We start from the raw sequence: 21,371 nt of genomic DNA on the forward strand, positions 1-21,371 counted from the left end.
AATAAATGGCCATTCTGGAGTGAACTTCTCCTTTAATTACAACCTGTAGAAAACTGTGAACGACCTGCGTGGTTTTGTAAGTAATTAATGTTTCAGAACTAGGATTAACGTTAGCCAATGGTTCCAAGGAGAGTTTGCTAATGTTTTCAAAAAATAGCCTCCCTAGTTACTATACAAATTTTAATTTATATTCTTTGGTAGCATTCTTGGACTAAAGTCTGCTGTTGGAGCAAGTTATGTTTTTACGTCTTTGGATTTTCCAAATACTGCAATAGTTTCCGGCCTTTTCGCAGCAAGCGTGTTCCCCCAGAGTATTGGAGTTTCCCTCAGGTTTTTAAAACTGCCTTCCCAGGCCAAGAACCTATTATCACAAAAGAAAGCGTCTATCTATCTTAACCTCCCCGTCTTTCATGCAAAAAGAAACTTGATTATCTCTAATGAATAATTGATAACCTTAATTTAGAAGTATTCATGACTTTTTCCAAACATCATTAGCAACCGACGGTTGATGCATTAAAACCACGTCCTTGAGGCGATCACACAGTAGGGCACCGTATGAAGATCTCTTCCAGGAATGAAAGTTATTTCTTTCCAATTGCTGTATTTGCCATTTGGGCTTGTTCTGTGGGGAGCTTAGCTTCACTGCACATCGTTTGCGGACTTATGCAAGGAGGAAACTGCGTGTAAGTTGGCAAATTGTTAAAAGCTACCAAATCTTTTAAGGGATTATTTATACCGAATAATAATAAGATCAAGTCTATGGCATACTGAATTTCGTACAAGGCTTTAAAATACAATTTGCTTGATCTGTACACAACGTGTTCTATACTGCTTCCATGTTCGCAATCCCAAATTAGTGCAGTTCTATAATCTGAACATGTGGTTGAACTTTGTTTGTGTTTTCCGATTAAGATACACTCACTGTAAAGTTTTCGGTTTCAAAACAAAAATGGCGCAAAAAAATGTGCTGTTTATAAATTTCAATGTAACCTGTGCGATGCAGGATATGTTGGTTACACTCGCGGCCACCTCCACGAACGCGTTAATGGACACAAACAAAAATCGTCGTCAATTTGTAAACATTACCTTAGCGAACATAACTCGAATGTACCACCTTGTCTTTCAGAACAATTTCACGTGCTTACCAAATGTACTAACAAATTTGATTGCCTAATCAAGGAGATGCTTTTTATAAGAAAACTCAAACCATCCCTAAACGTGCAAACGGACTCGATTCGCGCAAAGGTGTTCACTTGAAGAATTTGTGATCCTTTGTTATTATGTTAATTCGTAGAGACTATGGAAACTGATATCGCATTCAATTTATTCACTTTGCCTTGAGAATGGTGTCACGATGACGCCGAAACATTGGCTATTAACGTTCATAAATATCTAATTGCATTAAAAAAAACCTTAAGGGCATGGAAGGACATCGAGCTTTATCTCGAAGAGGCGATTTTAACCGTCAGCGAGGTTTTTCTCCAGTTGAAGTGTTTGCTTGATGTACAGCAAACTTTAGAACTCAGATATGTCGTCCTCAAACACCTGAATTTTAGACGAAACAGAAGGATGTCTTTCACTTGTTTTTAACCGCCAATCCTTCGTAGAGTTTGAAATTAGTCAACGACAAAACTAAAGGAATAAAACAACGTCATTAAGCGGTATTCATTCTTACCCGTTTGGAAATTGACGTATATATAAAAAAGGTAATCGCTTAACTAAGCAACTAAAGAAAAACTCTTAGCAACATATCAAGGCTCCTAAAACAAAAAGGTACATAAGGCTAAGTCAGTATATATATCTGTCCTGATTTAAGAAAACAAGGCCCCAGGAACTGCCTGGGGCCAGCAACTCTCTTAGCCCTCCCCTCCCTTCCCCCTGTGGATTTCAGAGAGCCCAGGGGCACTGCTGGGAAGCCTTCCCATGCCCGGTCACAGCTGAGCTCTAAGAGGTCTCAAGGCTTCTGAGCCAGTGGGTGAATATTCTGCCGCTATTCACCGAGATTTCAAAGAATAATTGTTTTAGTATATACACACTCAGTAATCTCAACAACAAGCGATCTCAAAGTTTTCAGAAGGAAACCATTTAAAGTCGATTTAATTGACCTCTCAATTCATGCGTGGAAAACGTACATATAAGCGGCACTAACCGACATGCGCGAGACAGTTTACAGAATCTTTAAACATGGCAAATCTAGTTAATCTTCGATAACATCCTCGTCACAATCTAGCAAAATGGTCCTTTAACACCACTCAAACCTGCAATGTGATCAAAAACCTGCTTGCAAAACATTTTGACCGTTGAATCAAAGCTTTTGAAGTTCACTTGAATTGAAAATTGAAAGAGCAGTTGGCGAAGGATCCACCTGAAAGTTTGGATTATATTAAGCTTACTGAATGTCTGCAGAACTGTGGTGAAAACTGGATGTTTTCTTGCACAAAGACTTTTTCCTGAATATTTGTGGAGGATCTTGGTTGAATAACACTTGATGTTGCTGCCGATAAATCTGCGGTATTCATTTCTGCCGATGCCGGACGAAGAGCGACTTCACGGTAAGCAATTGTTTATCGTTTTACCTTATTATAGGAATATAACGAGACATTTTAACAACGCGAACAAAATTTACCCGTAATAAAATTAACGCGAATTTAGGAAAAGTTCTGGTCAAATGCTTATAGTAAAAAAGTTAACATACATAATATTAACGCGAATTTTTGAAATTCGCGTTAATAACATGTATCGTTAATTTCCTATAATAAGGTAGTACTCGAGTTGTGTGGACATTGTGCTGCAAATTGCGAAATATGTAGTCTTCTCTTACTTTGAAAACCATCAGGCCAAATTTCTTAGCCTTTTTTTGTCTTTTCTGGTTCAGCATCTTCTTGTATTCTTAATATTTGCGATTCAGAAACGCCGGCGAAACGCGAGTTTACGCCGGCCATTTTGTTTCAGTTTGGATCAAGCATTATTCACTCCGTAGGGAGTGAATAATGCTCATTAGCCCGAGATAGCGAACCAATCAGATTGCTTGAAACACCAAGATCACTGAGTGTGTATATACTAAATATATATATAGACTGCTAGCTGCCATCAAATATACCTCAGAAAACAAAACTAATGTTCGATCAAAATTAAGGCGAACCCATGCAATCGTTGAGAATTACTGTTGTTGTTGTTGCTGTTGTTGTTGTTGTTGCAGGCCTTTGCAGACGTCTAATCTTTTCAGCACCGGTCGTTGGTTATGCTCTGGAAGGTCACGTGATTAAAAATATTTCTTTGCATAATAGTACAAATGCGTCCAGTAATTGTAAACATCAATGCACCATGGAGAATACTTGTGTTTCGTTCAACATCGGTCCGGCAATTAACAACAAAGTTACATGCCAGCTAAGTGGTTCTGACAGCCTGCAATATCCTTGGGATCTTAAACCGCGGGAAGGCTTTATATATAGAGGCACCGTGGTGAGGAATTTAAATTACCTTATTATAGGAAATTAACGTTTCATGAAATTACACGAATTTTTAAAAAAATGCGTTAATTTAAGTCGCGTTAATTTTTGATAACGTTAATTTCCACGCCGTTAATTTAATGGAGCGTTAATTTCCATGACCTTAATTTCAATTATTTTGGCCCCAATTTCTCGATACTGCTCAGGTGTTCTTGACTCTAGGAAATGGCATAATTTCATCAGGGTAGACATCTGTCAGTATCACTGAAACTATGAAGAACGCTGGAGGTGGATTATACGCATAGTGTTGAGACAAATTTGTTCCTGTTGTCTCAATTATTTTTTTTTTCTTTGTGTTAATCGCGTTAATTTTCTTGATTTTGAAATGTAACCCCCTCTTTCGCGTTAATTTCCTTTATTGGGAAGTATTTAAGGCGCGTTAATTTCAAATACCTTAATTAACAAAAGCGTTTATTTCCTATAATAAGGTAGTCAAGGAGATTTTGATTTTGAGTTTTTTGGTAAACTAAGGTGTTACGACTGTTACATACAGTCGAGTAACTATTAAGCGGCTACCTTAAGGGAAATGGGTTCGTCAGACAAAAATATAAAAAAATAATGATAACAATAATAATTAAATGAAAGTAAGTACGAGGCGAGATAGAATCATCACTTTACTGCTGGAAATAAGAAGATCACTACTAAACTTTGTGGCAGCAGAACCACGTAGAGAATGTAAGAGCGTAAGTTTGAATGTATTCACAGTCGTCACATCCTATTTAGGACACTTACCTGCCATAAGCTTAATATTGAAAGGAAGGCCAAACTACATGTAAAAAATATCCCGATGGTCAGTTAATGGAGGTAAAAACAATAGACAGATAGATCTTTATCGTCGTGACCGCTTAGTGTAGGTGGCCGATTTAATTTACAATATGATACTGACAATAATTTCTGGACCTAGATAGCTGGTCGCTTGATAAGGGCCCGGCGGCCGCTAAAAAACGTTCGACTAAATAAGAGCAAGAACAAAAAATTAAACAAAACTGCCATTCTTCTTTTCAGAACGCTTGTATCAGTAGTCAATGCCTTAACAATGGCACTTGTTTGAATGGATTTACAGACACGAAATACCACTGTTTGTGTCAAGCTGGTTTTACTGGCAACATTGCGAAAAAGGTATGGTTAAGGAAGGTGTCTTAGGTTCTCGTTATATTGCATTTGGCCATTTCCGAGTTGCGCAGAAAAGTGCTGCAAGGTTGGATGTAACCAATCGATACAATGATACCGCAGATAAACGATCACGGCAAGAGTAGTCATTTTACTACGTTTGGTGCTTGTATTAAATGTTATTTTAAAATTAGAAATTGATCAACTGTTTGGTGTCGGGATCAACTGTCTGGTTGTGTTTCCTATTTTTCTTTAATTTTTTTTTTAATATTATTTTATATTTAAACCTCTTAAATCTCATTCAAATTCAGATAGAACCCCACCTTAAGTTTTGTTTTTGTGCGAAAACAACAGAAGTCAAATGCTGCGTGATATAACCAAGCAGAGATTTGAATTCTTCCTCTATTCTCCTCTCCTTAGCATCTTACCCACCCCCCCTCCCCCCCCCGATACGGAGGAGGGAGAAGGGCACGAAGAGGGCAAAGCACCAGGGGTAATATGAAGGAACGTGTCAGTGACTACAACACTATAACATATGCTTCTTTGGTCACTGAGCACAATTTAGTTTGGCTCTTATTATTGTTATATGTCTGCACACAGGAGGCGGCGAGGCGGCCCCACTGACCACTGCCCAGAGCGAGCGGGGAGGCCACAGGCGGGGTCGTGGGCGAGCCCACCTGACCAGCGAGCCCCCCACACATCAATCCATTATTATTTATTCCTTATTTTAACTAATGTATTTTCTGCAAATAGCGTTTAATAGGGTAAGATTTTTGTAAATAGTGTGAAATAATAAGAATCTAAAAAAAATCCTTTGTTTTCTGTTGTTTTAAGTTTACCTTTATTTCAATATAGTGTGCTCTTTTCCGAGTGAAGAGCGTAACAACTGTGGATATGGCGGCATCAATCAGTCAACATGTGAAACCATAGGGTGTTGCTGGGATTCCAGTATTAGAGACGTTCCTTGGTGCTTTTTTGGAAAATTGAGAGGTTGGTAAATTCCTGATAAGCGTCGATCAATTAGTACAGCGCCAGCTCTGTTGTTACCATATTACATTCAGAGGTCTCTAGTGCGCGCATGCGCCCTTTTACTGTGTTGTTTTTTAACGCGTTTTTCTCGGTCGGTCTTCAATTAACGTTCGTTAAGACGCCGTTATTAGTAGGCTTTTAAGTCTTTATATAAGTTGCTTGTTTTTCAGTTCTCCTCATGACCTGTTTTCTTTTCTATTCTTTTCTTTTTTTGCAGTTTCCTAAGTTCTGACCTAAAGAAGAAGGATATGAACAAGGAAACAATATTTGTATTTGCCATTTATCACTCACGGTCACCACGGGATTAAAAATACATTACTGGGAATTTATTAAAAAAAAGGAAAAAAAAAACTTTTGGTGATTTGTTCCTTTTCGTTGTATGTTAATTCATTTCACTCAGGGTGTCGACAATAAACACATGAAGTTCAGTCAGTTACTTTGTTCACTTGTTAAATTCAGTTTGACGGTAAAGTTGCGGGCCTATTCTCAATGCATACATAATGAGCGCATCACGGAATTTGATTTAAACCTTTCAAAACACAGCGTGCGTTCTTGCTTCGGGGCGTGCATGATGCTTTGCGGCCTCTTGCCTTAAATTCATGGTCATTTTTACCGGCGTTCTGGTGGAGAAAGATTTTGTCGCTGTTTACAGTACCGTCAACCGGCACCAGCCTTTTCCTTTATGGCTTGTCTTGCCGCTTCGTCTTTTCCAGGCGTTAGCACAGAAGTTATACCACTGTCTGTAAGGAATTCTTAATATAGTGCAATGTTTAATTCAGTTCACCAGGTCTTTCGTTTTTAATGCACGTGTTTAGCGTTTTTTTTTATCTCTATTCTAGTCCTTGTGTTATGTTCAGTTTGTTTCGTCTATTAGGTTTTCCTTGCCCGCGCAATTTATTTGTTCTGTTATTTATATGTTTGTTTCGCTGGCGCTTTATAGGTCAGGTATACTTGTTATGTTGTTTCGCGAATCATGGCAGTTTCCGCATTGGAAGCAAGGATGTACCGCTCTACAGCGAGGAAAGACGCCTCTTTTAGCGAGGAATAGTTGCTTTTATATTGATTTACCAATGCTGGGAGTTTCCGCTTCATACGTTATTAATAAGAGACACCGCTTTACAGCGATGGATTTTGTTGTTACCTTGTTATGTGAACGCATTAGTACCGTGTAGGAGGAGACCGCGGGGTGACGTAGTGGAGGGAGATGCCGAAGCGATGAGTGTATGTTGACGAGGGAGGAAGAGATGCGTTAGGATTATTTTGTTGTTTCCTTGTTATTTGAACGCATTAAGTTTCTGCTTTGTAGCGAAGAGATGCCGCTTTACTGGGATGAATTTTGTTGTTACCTTGTTATGAGAACGCAATACGTTTTCGCTTTGTGGAAAGGAGATACAGCTTTACAGTGAGGAGTTTTGTTGTTACATGATTGTTATGTGAGCACAATACGTTTCCGCTCTGTAGTAAAGAGATACCGCTTTACAGCGAGGATTTTGTCGTTGCATTGTAAATACTGTCATGTGAACGCAGAAAGTTTCCGCTTTTTCAGCGAGGAGACACCTCTTGTAGTTATAGAAGGGAATAGTTTCTCACTCACAGTTACATTGTTTTGTCAATGCTGAGAGTTTCCACGTTGTAGCAAGGAGATACCGTTCACAGTGAGGAGGAATAATTGTTGTTATATCAGTTTGTCTGGGCGGCCTGGGGTTGTTGTTGTTTAATTTTCGAATGTTGGTAGTTTCCGCTTTCAAGGCGAGTAATTTTTTACTATTTTGGAATTTTTTTGTTTTGCAATGCTGTTAGTTTCCGCTTTCAAAGCGAGTAAATTTGTTCTTGTATTTTTTTTAACTCTTGTTTTGAAAATGTCGGAAGCTTCCGCGCTGAACGCTGCGTTAGTGAGTCGTTTGTTATTTGTTCCGCGGTTACTAGTTTTTGCTTTTGGAGTTGGATCACGCAATTTTATAGCGTGTCATTTCTGGTTTTACGTCGAAGGCGTGGACCTTGTTGCAAATGTGGTCGCTGGGACATTTATACCTGTAGGATCTCCCAGACATCTTTTCAGTATAAAAGGACCTAGAACTCTTATAGTTGTTTGGGACACGTACGGTGATCTGCATGTCGCAAAGTTTACATATTGGCATGCATAATTAATCGTGTTATATTTTTCAACTACCGCCTAGCCGGAGCGAGGCGTGGAAACGAGAATTAGGTGTTAGTAAAAATTTAAATAAGGACGCTATCAGTTACAACTTAACGGTCGCTATTACGAGCAATGGACGCTATCAGTAGCAACGGACGCTTATCACTAGAAGCTACTAGAAGTTCGAACTAAAGGGATTTTATAGAACCAGAAAACACAAATTGTAAGTACGTTTGTTTCGAATTCACGTTTATAAGAAAGCTTGTACAAACAGTGACTTGTGTATTTCGAATATTGTAATTGCAGTTGACTATGACTTCGATTCACAACTATGGATCAAGTGTAGTGCAAATAAAATTCAGAGTTATTTAAATCCCTGGTGTATCTTCAATAAAAGTACCGCTACAGACGAGAGCGCGAAACATACGGTTTCAAGCCTTTTGCTGAGCGTGTACTTTCTTTGCTGTTAAAAATTAGCGTTTATTCTGTATATTGTTTTACATATTTTATTCCTTTCAATCTTGTCTCCTTTTTTCCCTTTCTCATCGTTGACCCTGGGGGCCTTCTCAGTGTCGTTTATTCTGGACCTGGTTCGGATTCTGGGGTCAACGAGGGATTGGGTTTCCTTTCATTTTTTGGCCCGTCGTTTTATCTTTCGTTTAATTTCTTGATTGCATGAGCGATACCGCTGTTCAGTGGGTAGCCTCATGAGTTTTAGTGCTTTTGGGTGAAAGCTGAGTGGTATCCCGTACAGTTTTTCCAATTACGTTGAACCGTCAATGTATTTATTTTGTCATTATAAGAGATTTTTATTTTTGTAAATGGGTAATTCACGGCTTAAATTGGATCTCCGTCGGATTTGCCAAAGTATGTTTTGCTGGGCCTTTTCCAGACTGCCTCTTAAGGCTCCATCCATTAGGAACGCACTTCGATAATGAATGGGAAATGTAATTTTGCATGCGTTTAGTTGGGAGGCAAACACTTTTCTTTACCGCAACCTCGGTCTTGTCGTTTCGCTCACCATAACTTGTCGGGGGTGCCCCTGTCGCAATATATCGATTATATTACCATCATGTCTTAGCTCTTTCTACTCCGAAACGTTCCTTAAAACTATTGCACTGTTGGTTTCAGGGTCGATGTTGAGACCAATAATCGAACCATCAAGGCTTCCTCAGATAATTCTGGTATCGCGGATTTGTCTGTTCACGAGCTTTTCAGAAAGTGTTTCCATCATTTTAATTTTGCGCTTAATGTTCATATCTGTCTTTCTCATAGCAGTGTGGCGAACAAACCATCTTGGGCGTGTTCTACCGCGCCTGCACCCTGTCCAAGGAGGCCTCGGATTTCGTAGGGTGCAGTTTTGGCCTTCACTCATTTGACCTTGTCTTGTTAGACAGCAACTGTCGAAGATATAATTATGTCCAGTTGCGTCTTGACACTTAGGTTATGTTTGTCCGCGTTTGGTTTTAGACTGGCCACTCTTGGAGAATTTTTGGATAAAAATTTCCGTGGAGTCTTGATTCTGGTAGCCTGGGAGTTGCGCCCAAGATATTTTTGGTGGGCTTTAACTCATCTGTCACAGACGATCGGCTCTTGCTGTGCAAGGAAGGTAACGGAACCGGGTTGCTTTTTTCTTTTCGCTCTGCCCTCATTTCGGCTGCGCGCGATCCCCAACGTGGATTCAAGAATGAAACCTTAGATAAAGTATATTTATTGAAATATTTTATATTTACTGCTTTGCTTATTTTCCGTGTGGCGTTTGATACGGGGAGTTATATATTTGTGCTTCTTTTAACGATATCTAAGAAACTTGCAGTTCGTAGTTCCTCACGAAGATTGTTCCACGCTAAATGCTCCGTTGCTGTGCTTTAGATTGTTAGTTATCTTGGGTCTTATGTGCTTCTGCTGTGTTCTCTGTGTTCTGTAGGTTTCTCCGTTTTTTGGTCTCTTGCTGACATGCGATCCTAGACCCGCCTATCGTTGCGCCGATTAGCCGATTGATGCAGATGCTAATTTTTTGTCAGGCGTGTAAAGTGGCAGCAACGCCTCTTGTACCCGCTGTGCCTCAAGGACGGGGTTCTGTTGATCAGAGGGTGATAAAAGAACGCTTCCAAAACTTGAGGTCTTTTTTGGATGCAAGCCCTGTTAACGTCAGTGGTCGGCTCTAAAGCGTTTGTTATCCGTGTTACTTGCGTCAGTCCCCCCCCCCCCCCAAGACAACATCGTTTTTTACGTTAGGTGATGTTATTAATTCCTGATTTATAGCCGCTACAGATCAGAGCGGACAGTGCTTCATGTTACCGCGTTCTCCAGAGTGATGAGCCACACGATAACATATGCTTCTTTGCTCACTGAGCACATTTTATTTTGGCTGTTATTATTGATATATTTTTCTTATTTTATCTGATGTATTTTCTTTTATAGTGTGTAATAGTGTATGATTTTGTAAATAGGGTGAGATAATAAATTCTGAAATTTAAAAATCTGAAATCTGAAGGGCCTTCGCCGTTTGGCAGTGGATTTTATGGACTCCTTGCTTACCAAGCTTAAGTCCTTCTTCAATGGGTCAGCTTGGTCGCCTCAATCGTACCAATCCTTTTGCCCATCTACCAATCGGGGGTATTTCAAGTTTTTTTCAAGAAGTGCAAGCAGATCTTGCTGTCATTCCGTGACAAGCAGTGCGATTGTCCTTAAAGTTTTAATAATTATTTTCTTACTTACAAGGAAAGATTTTGAAAAATCAATCTCTTTCTACAAGTAATTATTGCTGGTTCTCACTGTCACGCAACCAAAAAATAAATTCGAAACCATTCAACTGCAGAAGCTATGAATTTCAAATATTATAGACGATAAATAGATAAACAATTTCTCCAAGTTTTAGGTCTGTGCGGTGTACCGTTCGCGAGTTATTTGCCGAATCTTTCCACGCAAATTTAAAAAGCTTAGTATGGAAGATGCCATAACCGTGTCCTTCCGAGGGATACAAATATGGCCACCGTGATGTCAGAGAAACCATCTGGAACTCAATTCTATTTACAACAGCGGCAATCTTTGGCTCATAAGCTAGCACAGTTTCACATAAACACCACTTATTTTATCTGAAATGTTCAATCTGCTAAAAATGGAAAGGAAAGGCCTTTTTTTTAAATAAAACAGCTTTGTCACGACACTCAGCTTGATGTCACATACGACGGAGAACTCAAATAATCAAAATGCTTTGTTTATAAAACGAATGACACTATTGATCTAGAAATTCGCAAAAAGATATATTTTTAGTTCATCTTACGTCTAATGACAACGAAAATTTAGTAGGCCTAGTGAATTTTGATTTCAGAATTTTATGACGTAATAGATATGTTTTAGTTCTATGCTACGATTTTTGTCGTGCACTTTTTTGCGGGTCTTACAGCTTCCGATTAATGTCGTCTATGAAACTATGAAATTGTCAAGCTTGCCTCTTACGATTTACCCTTACTAAAGCTTACAACAATGTGCCTCGTACGCACGCCCAAATCCCCTTTTGCAAGTCCGCAATGTGCCCGCTTAAGACCTAAATACAGTTCTCAATTCCAGGCTCTTTGCGGCTCAGCTGTTAATTTTTGACTATGTGGATATCTCGTGGAGCCTGGACTCCCTGAAAAGCAGTACGGCATCCCTGAAAAACAGTACCTTTTTATTTCTTTTGTTTTAATTTGAATAGGTAGGTAGTTAGTTTAGTTCGGGTCATTTTTCTTGTACTTTACTTTATATCATAATATTTTAGTTCTTATATTAATTAATAGAATTTTTGCTGAGAGGAACTACCGTGTATAAATTAAAGTAATCCATTCTATTCTATCTGTTCTATGGACTATTAGGAAAATATTGCCTGATTTTGGGTTTTAACTTAGTAAAACTACTGTAGCTCGTGTTCTTACTATGAATGATGTCACCAGTACCGTATTAAACGAATAAACGAATAAACGCCGCATTTTAGAGAAAAGTATAAATAGATGCCGCCCTCGAATAAACGCCGCATCATAATAGACTCAATAAGCAAATCCAGTAATTTTCAAGCTTGATTAAGCCTAAAATAATTATTTTTTCTTGATTGTAATGTAAATGACTTTTGAGACAAGCGCAACAACATATGTTCCTGTTTTTTAAGGTTCAATTGTTCAGTTATCATGCTATTATTTGCAAGAAATGAATTGAATTTTAAATATACGCCGTCCTCGTATAAACGCCGCGCTCGAATAAAGGCTGCACTCGAATCACGAAAAATTTAATAAACGCCGAGGCGTTTATTCGAATAAATACGGTATTTGTACAATTATAGTCGTATGGTATCTTCCACCTATTGTTGTATGAAATTTAGTAAATTACTGACAACTGGTTTATAGGTTCACTGGTTTATTATAATCGTATGGTATCTACTTTCTATTGTTGTATGATATTTAGTAAATTACTGACAACTGGTTTACAGGTTAACTGGTTTATTATAGTCGTATGGTATCTACTTTCTATTGTTGTATGATATTTAGTAAATTACTGACAACTGGTTTCTTCCAAATTTAGGTCATACTGCCTACGAACCTTCGAGAACCTTCGTTTAAAGAATTAAGGCACGTCAAGTGAGCATGCTGCGATTTATTCGGCCGGTCAACGGATAAGGTCCTGTCAAAATTGCCTATTTACCAGGGAAACCATTGGATTGGCGGACATGTCCAGTCATTTGCGTTTTAACGTAAACATTCTAGGAAAAGAAAGAATATAAAACTAACCAGAGCAGTGGTTTAGGTGTAATTTTCCACAATGTCATCGAGTCTCGACCGCAGATCAGCATGTCTTAAGTGCCCTCGTGAAGAACAATTAGCGCCGTGCCGAAAACGGCCCGAGTATCATTTGTTGCGGACAAGCGCCAGAAGCTAACACATTTTTTTAGGGTTAGCTTAAAACCGTAGCAAGGTGCCAAAACTAAGAGAAGACGTCAGCGATTTCGAAGAGCTGCGTTTTCGCCGTCCATACTGTACCTAGTCGATGTTCTCGAACTCCTCAAGCTCCGTTTTCGGTGACCGAGAACGCCCTTTTAGTGTAGACGGTTGGCCTAACCAGATATAAAAAAGAGACGCATTTTTAAATTTATCTGGATGAATGTAAGACGGCGGGAACACAATACATTTATTTATATTCTAAAATCGAAATGAATTGCTTAGGTACAGTGAATATTCTATGCACCCAAGTTCTGGCACGCCAACTTTTCATATCCATATTAATTTTCTAACGATAAAAAGTTGGTAATTATTCTTTAGGTACGTATCTTTATTTCCTTCTTCACCAAACTGTGCAGTAGTCATGCTCCATTTTCATCCATGGCTACCTCAGGTTTCTAAGTCGAGATACTGCTGCAAATTCGTTTTCAGTGTAGCTGTGGCGACTAAGATTCACAGCAAAAGGTTGTTTTAAAATCGTTGAAAGTTCCACGGCAAAGAAGTGTCTTTCTTGCTATAAAACGGCTTTCGGAGCATGCCTAACTGCGACATCAACAGCTTGTTAAAATTCCCGGAACCATTAACGCCGGGTTTTTCTTGGAATTAGCAGAAGCATAGCCCTAGGCACAATACCAAGCAAAAGCGCATAAGAAGATTGGATACAATCATTTTTATCTTGCCGTTCTCGTAAGGAATTAGTATAAGCAGAATCAAGCAGAAGCCCAAGGAGCTGAGAGCGCTCGTCGCCCACCAGTTTGAACCGGGCTTAAAACTTCGTCCCAACGTTATGTGTGGGATGAGTTTGTTGTTGGTTCACATCCTTGCACTGAGAAATTTTTCTCCGTGTTTTCCGGTTTTCCTCATTTCACGAAAGCCGACACTTCTAAATTTCAATAAGACATGGAAACAGTGGATAAAGAGCCGATGTGGATAAGCCATTGGAAAGTGCTTTTTGATAAGAAATGATATTTCGGATTGCCAACTATAAAGTAGACACCGATGGGTGCCTTTTCAAACAATATCATAGTCCTTTACGCCATAAAATCCGCCATGTTAAAAATGGAGCAAACGTGTTAAAGAAGACAGAGTTTGTGTGGGAATTTCAAGGATTTCGATGTGAAATATCATTCATAAAAAAATGTATAAAAGCTATAAACGCGATTATAGGTTTCCCACCAACGCCACATTCCTTAAAATTTTATCAGTTAATTCATTCATCTTAAACCTTAAATTTACAATTCGTAAATAAGGGAAGTGGTCATAACAAGTGTACTCGACCCACCTTGTGTAGGGGTAGTGGGGTCATGCAAGATACCACCAGTCTGATTAGCCAAATGGACAAAATTTATTGGCTTTAAAATTTGAGTTAAGACTTTCATATTAGGTGTGCACGAAGCTTGCATTGCTGGAGAAATGGCACAAGAATGTTTGAATCTTTTTCTCAGTTTATACCTGATAGAGAAGGGGCTATACAAACAAGACACCATCTTTTAAGGTGGGAGAGGTAGGTTACATGAAGAGACCACCTGTCTGTTTGCAGAGTGGTGGGTCCTGTCTGAGTACAATAGTTTTGACCATTTCCCTAAGGATGAAATGCAATTGTCTGATAGCAGTTTGACGTCGAAATTCCCGAAATTCGCAAAGAAACTCTGTATTTTGCTAGATATAGATTTCCTAATTTTCAAAACTGTCGGAGTTCAAAGCTATAATCCTGGTTTAACTTTTTAAAAAATAATAATTATTCAACTACACCTATTTCCTAGACAGAACACTGCAAACCAAATAAGTGATTAGTATTGCGTTTGAATATAAAACTTCCTATCAGGTTCGCAAGCGCATTTGTCGAGTAAATCATTGCTAATGATGAAAAGGACGGAGTGGTTTTCACCACAAAGAATCTGAAAACTTTAGTTCAAGTTTGGATCGAATATATAAAAATAGTGTTGCACGAAGAAGGAAGTCATTCAAAAGTTGGGTTCCTCTTATTTACATAACAAAATATCCATTAGAGCCATTAATTGAGGATGTGCATAAATGAAGACGCCACCTGTAAGAAAATGGCCAATAGTTTACTTAATTTTATTTTCATCAAGACAGTCCTAGGAAATGTGAACAATATTAAAAAAAAAACATTTTAAAAGCCTCTTTTCAAAAAATTTTTAAATAGGGCCTTAACTTTTTTAAGGTTTATGGATTTATTTGCAAGTCACTGCTCTAAGCGTTTTGCATTCGAAAAGGTGCATTAAAATTAATAACCGCTATAGCTCTAAATAAATGAAAAAGTTAACTATTACATGTATAAAAAACTTATTAACTGATCCTTTTCATCATAAACTTTTTAAAAGCTAAAAATCGTTGAATAACGCGCACAGAGATCTAATTAACATAATTAGCTTGGAACTTCCGTCTAAATTTTGCGGGTTGTTTATTTTCACAAGGACATTAATTTAAATTAATTTAATTTAAGTCGGTTATGTTGAACTGCCGACAACACTGGGCAGATTTACCAGAGATTTACTTTTTCAAACGACATCATCACTAATGTTGCGCAATGGAAAAATATAAATCGATTTTAGATTATTTATTTTATGCTCCATGATTTCTGTTCTTTACAGGCAAATTATCGTTCTTTGCCTTTTTTAAACAAATTAATAATGCATGCTAAGGTCTGTTAATGGAAAACACACTGACATTATAAGCTATTCACCAAATGACACGAAGACCCTCTTAATGGTCGGGGTATCTTCTTGCAAAACGCCTAATGGAAAACGCTATATCCAATTCCAGCATAATATGTCAGATTGGTGAAGCGAAGAAACCTGCTACAAGAACAAGTGTCAGTAACATTTTGACGGCACTTTCACTTGAAAGTTGCACTGGTCTGTTCTTGGATAGAGAAAGCTGAATTCTTCCCTAGAAGAAAGAAGTCTTTGTTACATTCATATCTGAAGATAAATTGATTAAGAGTTGGTAAGTGAGGCTTTCCGTTTTTTTGTCGTTGTTTTTGCGATTCAGTTTTGTTATTCGCAATGACCAAACGCATGATCCGAGTAAATTTCGAAACCAAAGGAAGGAATTGGAAATTTTACCAGATTTTTAAACAGCCAAAATTTATATTTCTGTCGCATGAAACCTAAAACAAGTTAACAAGCATTTCGGCTGCCGATGGCGCGGATGAAAACGGATTGCAATTTGAAAACGTTTGCAAATTGTTTCCGCACGTCTTTAAAAAATCAATATTTATGGCTGTAGCTTGATTTCTTTTCAGAAATTAAGGTTACATCTTCCTTTAGATGTTAAAAGATATTGCTTTTAATGGGTTAGGTTGCCTTCCACTAATTTCAGGACAGTTAAGGCCAAAAGTCTGCGGAATCTGTGTGACATAGTCCCTTTAAAAACTAACAATCAGTCTTGGTTTCAAAACTCAAACGTATTTCTGTATAAAAATAATTTAGGAACTAAAACATTGCCGTGTGTTATATAAAAATGAAAACCAAGAACTAAAATCCATTAAAAGATAGGAATACAAAGAGATGTGCCAATCTGTGCATTCGTAGTTCAGTTCGTCTTCTTGAAATAATGGATATGTCATTAAAAATACCATATATTTTTGGTCGACTTAATATCTGTCTAGCAATATGTTCGTATTAAACAAACGAAGTTTAATTTGGTTCCTGTGGTTGCTGACATCGTCAGCGGCGATTTGGTTTGGTTTTCAATTCAGAAATCGCATCCTCTTACATCACCCATGAATATTACAGAAAAGTCTGCATGGGTCGAGGTATCATGTACTGAAGGAACGTATCCAAGTTACCGTTGTATAAATCGCCTTAAATATATTTTTTTCTATTCCCTGGATGGAACGCATGGAGGCGATATTACCTGGCATGCCATGCGTTTCTCGAAAGTCCCGAAAACGTTTAGGGAATTATTTACCTCGAAAACTTTTCGCGGCGCTTATTTTGTTGCCATAAAATTGCATCTGCTAAGAACGTTTAAAAAATGAAACTCCTTATCTAAAAGGGACGACATTACACGGTGGTAGAGAAAAAGTCGTATGGCAGAATTCAGTGGTTTAATTGAGAAATTTCAAAACAAACTCGGGAACGCCAAGAACTCTCACTTTGCGAAGAGAACTCAGCGCGGTTTAATAAGGTACTTGAAAGTCGATATTTTCTGCTTGAAATTGTTTTCAAAATTTATTCAATATGGTTACATCAAGTTCGCCAAGGTACTAAGTGACAATGATAGAGAAGAATACAGCAAAAATTTACTTTATGTTACCAAACTTCAAGGCTCAAACCAAGATTACGAAAGGTTATTAGCGCGTGCTTCGTAATCACAAGCTGGGATTATAAACACAGTTCAACACAAAAACTCTTTGAACACTGATATCAAGCCGCTTTTAAACTAAGTAGCCCATAGAGGTCAACAGTGTTAAAAACAAACGTTTCTTGAATTGTGCAAATCACTAATTTGCAGACAATTCATCGAAAAAAAGGCTGCGTAAATGACACACCCAACTCAGTGCAGCAGTGTCAATTGCAAACACTGAAACAACTACAGGCCGAAAAAATTAAGCTCGTGCTGCTGCCTGGGTCGCAAATCCCGAAAAGATCCTTGAAATATCGAGAAAAAATTGAGTTTTCGGGCCCGATGAGTTTTTGGAGACTTTTGTGAAACGCGCGCCCGATTTTGTTCTGGTAAAAACTGAAGTACAATGTTTTCCAAAATTTTGCATGTCAAAAAGGAACTCCTGACAACAAGGAGATGACTAATGTTTTATGCGGCTTTTACATGAAATGATAATTTTTACATTTTGAAATATTGTATTCGGTTGGAAGATTTTTTGTTTAAAAAACTAAGTTAAAGCAGGATTCGTTCTTGTCCGGAAATAATATAATTTGTTTCGTTAAAAAATGATAATTTTAATAGCTCGTCTAAAAAACCTCGAAAAACGGAATAATTTTGCATAGTGCTAAAATATTAATGGTGGCAAGAACAAACTTTAGCTCGAGTAAACTAAAAGCTGTCTTATAAACGAAAGCATGCAGGTTAATGAGTAAATATGTACCTCCATTTTAAAATTAAAAATAAACATAATGAGTTAAATGATGGGCAAACATTGGAGACCTAGCACACTTTGTGGTTGTCAAGTAAGGCTTGAAATAAGAATTGAAGTTTACTAGAGATAACCGATCACGTTTTTTCAGGAAAAGAGGTTTCCACACGACTGAATATTTCCAGCTATTGTAAAACAAATTGTGCTGCTCCATGAATGAGTTACAGATAAAACATAAGTTCACTGAAATTTACGAAATTTAGAGACCACTCTGGCGGATGAAGTATTCTAGTAGAGTTCAGAAAGGTTGTTCATATATTAAAAACTAATTGCACTGAACATCAATTTTAAATTTGGCTAAAACATTTGACACTCCTTTAGTGTCGCTGCACTGCGTTACGGTCATGCGCACTAGGAGTCTGTCGAGTCGGTAGTATCAAGGATTACTGTATTTTACTGTTAGAGAAAAAATGACAAGTATTCACAATCAATGACTCCATAACTGGCGACGAGGATAGCTCAAGCGAATTCCACTACAACAACACGTCACTTAATCGTCACCTTGGATCGAAAGCACTGGATAAAAAATGGCAAAACATGTTTAGTTCTCAACACCACGTACGTTGGCCGCCATGTGAGTAAGGCGGGAAACCAAAGTTGAACACTAATATATAGTCGTCAAAATATTACATCGAAAGATTATAGAAAAATTATCTCAAAAGATTAAACGGCACGATCACACAGTTGCCGAAGCGAAATGGCGAATTTCTTACATCTGTTTCCTTCATTTTCCGTCCACGAAGACAACGCTTCAGTCGGCCCACGTTGGAAAAAACGGCTGAAACGTTTCGAAATGTACCTCGCCGCTCATGATGTGAAAGGTGCAATACGTAACGCAAGAGAGCGCTGCTACTATACTCCGCTGGTGAAGAAGTCAGCGATATTTTGAAACACTTCCAGATTGAGGAGAAGAGAAGGACTATGCGAAAGCAGTGATTGCTTTGAATGCTTATTTTCAGCCAAAAGTAAACAAGACCTACGAAATTTATATGTTCAGAGATGCTTCTCAGAATTCCAGCGAAACGTTAGATTTTTACTGCACACGGCTGAGGCGTCTTGCTCAAACATGCGAGTTTGACAACGAAGACGAAGAAATCAAGTCACACGTAGTTGTGTCCTGTTTATCTGTCTGACAAGCAAGTTAAAGGCATCGAGGAACAGGGAAAGTTGGCCAAAGTAGCAGAAGTCCCAACAGTAAAAGTCGAAAAACATGAAGTATTACAGGTGTGGAGAAAATTACCCTCACAAAGGACGACCATATCCAGCACTGAATGAAACTTGTAAATATTGTCGCAAGAAAGGCCAATTCACCAAAGTATGCCGAGGCAGATTAAATTTCAAGAAAGTCAATACAGTGGATGAGAAAGATGGCGATGAATCCACCGATGACGAGTACACTAACCGCATCACTCTCCATTCCGTGCGTGACAGGATACAAACGTTTACTGCAATTACCATTGGGGGCAAGGGAGTGAAATGTCTTATTGACTCAGGAGCGGGAGTAAATGTCATCGACACATGTTCTTTTATTCAGCTGGAAAACATTCACATTGCACCTACCTCGAAGAGAATTTATGGGTAGAGATCTTCGGAGCCCTTACCAGTCGTTGGCAAGTTTCAAACTGAAATCAAGTCGGGAGTAACGGGCAAATCGACGGTCACGCAATTCTGCGCTGTTGATGGATGTGATGGAAATTTGATAGGTTATGAGATGGCAACTGATCTCGGGCTGCTACACATAATTAACAGTGTGTCGACACCCGTAGTCGATAACATCATCGAGGATTACAAAAGATTGCCTTGAGGGGCCGGGAAAGATGAAAGGTTAAACTGCCAAATTACATGTTAATGACAGCGCAAAACCACTGGCCCAGAAGTACCGCAGACTACCATTTCACAGCCGTGATCAAGTCCAGGCTGAGCTAAAGAATCTAGAGGAACTTGACATCATAGAAAGAGCTGAAGGTTTAACTCCCTGGGTCTCTCCGATAGTTGTGGCCCCAAAGAAGACAGGAATACGTATATGCTTTGATATGAGAGTGGCCAATCAGGCTATAGAACGTGAGCGACATCGTTGATCGTTGATCTGAATGGAGCCACTGTTTTCAGCAAGATAGACTTAAACCAGGGATATCACCAACTTGAGCTGGACGAAGACTCCCGAAGCATTACTACTTTTGCCACGCACATTGGCTTGTTTCGTTACAAGCGACTGAGTTTTGGAATTAACTCAGCAGCTGAATTCTTTCAGAAATCCGTAGAGGAAGTGCTGCAAGGAATGACGGTGTAAGAAACATTTCTGACGACATAATATTGTTTGGCAAGAACCAATCCGATCATGATGATGCTTTACAAGCTGTTCTTCAGAGAATGAGAGAATACAGTCTAACTTCAAACCCTGCCAAGTGTCTGTTCAACCAATCATCCATTTACTTCTAGGGTCATCACTTCTCTGCAGATGGCAATTCAGTGTAGATGATAAGAAGGTTGCATCCCTCATTAATGCCAGTCCCCCCAAAGAATGCAACTGAGGCACGCAGCTTCCTCGGTTTGGCACAATACCTCGCACGTTTCATAAAAGACTTTGCGTCAATCTCTGCCTCAAGGCAGGCATCAAAATGCTAAGTGGGTGTGGGGACCAGAACAACAACACACATTCGACTGCCTCAAAGCCAGCACGTCAACTCCAGAAATCATGAAATACTAGCTAATACTTCAACCCCTAACTCAAAACGGAGCTGATTGTTGATGCCAGCCCAGTTGGCCTGGGAGCAATCCTCACGCAGTTTGAATTGAGCACTTTCACCTATAACTCTATGGGTCAGCCTTCCAAGTTACCACAGACCACAAGCCATTAGAAGCAATCATCAACAACCCCACTTGCAAAGCAACTGCGCGAGTTAAGAGGCTACAGCTACGCCTACAGCCATACAAAACCAAAGTTGTTTACAAGCCAGGAGCAGACAATCCAGGAGCAGACAATCCAGCTGATTACATGAGTCGCCATCCGGATCCCAAACAATCGCAGGCCTCCAACCATCTATCAAGGGTTGACGCATACATTAACTTTGTAACCAATAATGCTGTGCCCCATGCCGTTACACTTCAAGAAGTAAAACATGCGACAGCAGATGATGAAACATTGCAGAGTTTAGCAAGAGTGATAGCAACTCAAAAGTGGCACAAAAGCAGGAGTTGTCAGTATCAAATGGCGTAATTCTGAGAGGGACCCGCATAATAGTTCCCGAGAAGCTACAAGATCGAATGATTATGCCTGCTCACAGTGGACACCAAGGAATTGTCAAGACCAAGCGTCTTCTGCGAGATTCAGTCTGGTTTCCAGGAATAGACAGAATGGTCGAGGAAGCGGCGAAAGTGTGCCTACCGTGCCAAGCTGCGAACCATGATCCAAAGCAAGTATGCGAACCTCTGCAAATGTCCCCCTACCACAAGGCCCATGGCAAGAGCTTTCCTTAGATTTATGTGGCCCCTTT

The sequence above is a fragment of the Oculina patagonica genome, chromosome 9 (assembly GCF_052425735.1).
Source record: "Oculina patagonica isolate OP01 chromosome 9, crgOcupat, whole genome shotgun sequence".
Taxonomy (NCBI): Eukaryota; Metazoa; Cnidaria; class Anthozoa; order Scleractinia; family Oculinidae; genus Oculina; species Oculina patagonica.